The sequence below is a fragment of the Callorhinus ursinus genome, unplaced genomic scaffold (assembly GCF_003265705.2).
Source record: "Callorhinus ursinus isolate GAN/ISIS: 27379988/994484 unplaced genomic scaffold, GSC_fseal_2.0 scaffold12, whole genome shotgun sequence".
NCBI lineage: Eukaryota > Metazoa > Chordata > Mammalia > Carnivora > Otariidae > Callorhinus > Callorhinus ursinus.
In genome coordinates this window covers 40,034,774-40,036,575 of record NW_027397074.1, presented here as the reverse complement: position 1 = coordinate 40,036,575, position 1,802 = coordinate 40,034,774, and positions in this window count along the sequence as shown.

Here is a 1,802-nt window from a genome sequence, read left to right as displayed (position 1 = left end):
AAGAAAGAAAGAAAGAAAGAAAGAAAGAAAGAAAGAAAGAAAGAAAGGAAGGAAGGAAGAAAGAAAGGAAGAAAGAAAGGAAGGAAGAAAGGAAGGAAGAAAGAAAGGAAGAAAGGAAGAAAGGAAGAAAGAAAGAAAAAGAAAGAGAAAGAAAGAAAGAAAGAAAGAAAGAAAGAAAGAAAGAAAGAAAGAAAGAAAGAAAGAAAGAAGAAAGAGAGAGAGAGAGAGAGAGAGGGGGAGGGAGGGAGGGAGGAAGGAAGGAAGGAAGGAAGGAAGGAAGGAAGGAAGGAAGGAAGGGAGGGAGGGAGGGAGGGAGGGAGGGAGGGAGGAAGGAAGGAAGAAAGAAAAAGAAAGAAATCCCATTTACAATTGCACCAAAAAGGGGCACCTGGGTGGCTCAGTCATTAAGTGTCTGCCTTCGGCTCAGGTCATGGTCCCGAGGTCCTGGGATCAAGCCCTGCACCGGGCTCCCTGCTCGGCGGGAAGCCTACTTCTCCCTCTCCCACTCCCCCTGCTTGTGTTCCCTCTCTCGCTGTGTTTCTCTCTGTCAAATAAATAAATAAAATCTTTAAAAAAAAAACAAACAATTGCACCAAAAAGAATAAAATACCTAGGAATAAACCAAGGAGAAAGAAGAAAGATCTGTACTCTGAAAACTATTAAACATTGATGAAAAAACTGAATATGACAAAACAAATGGAAAGATATTCCATGCATATGGACTGGAAGAATTAATAACGTTAAAATGTCCATACTACCCAAAGCAATCTACAGATTCAATGCAATCCCTATCCAAATACAAATAGCATTTTTCACAGAACTAGAACAAATAATCCTAAAATTTGTATCAAACCACAAAAATCCTCAAATAGCCAAAGCAATCTTGAGAAAGAACAACAAATCTGCAATTATCACAATTCCAGATTTCAAGCTATACTACAAAGCTACAGTGAAAAGAACAATATGATAGTCACATAAAAATAAACACATAGATCAATGGAACAGGACAGAGAGCCCAGAAGTAAACCACATATATAATGGTCAATTAATCTTTGACAAAGGAGGCAAGAATATACAATATTCAATCTCACCAGTTTGGGGAAAGCTGGACAGTGACAGTGCAAAAGAATGAAACTAGGCCACTTTCTTATGCTATATATAAAAATAAACTCAAAATGGATTAAGGACCTAAATATGAGACGTGAAACAATAAAACTCTTAAAAGAAAACATAGGCAGTAATCACTTAGACATCAGCCTTAGCAACATATTTATGAATATGTCTCCTCAGGCAGGGGAAACAAAAGCAAAATTAAACTATTGTGACTACACCAAAATAAAAAGCTTTTGCACAGTGAAGGAAACCACCAACAAAATAAAAAGACAACCTTGTGAAGGGGAGAAGACATTTGCAAATGATATATCTGATAAGGGTTAATATCCAGAACATGTAGAGAACTTAACACCAAAAAAATCCCAAATAATCTGATTTTAAAATGGGCAGAGGACCTGAATAGACATTTTTCTAAAGAAGACATAGAAATGGTAAACAGACACATAAAAAGATGCTCAATCTCACTAATCACCAGGGAAATGCGAATCAAAACAATAATGAGATGTCACTCTACAACTGTCAAAATGGCTAGTATCAAAAAGATAAGAAATAACAAATTTTGATGAGGATGTGGAGAAAAAGGAGCCCTCATACACTGTTTGTGGAAATGTAAATTAATGTAGCCACTGTGGGAAACAGCATGGAATTTCCTCAAAACATTAAATATAAGGTACCATATAATCCAATAC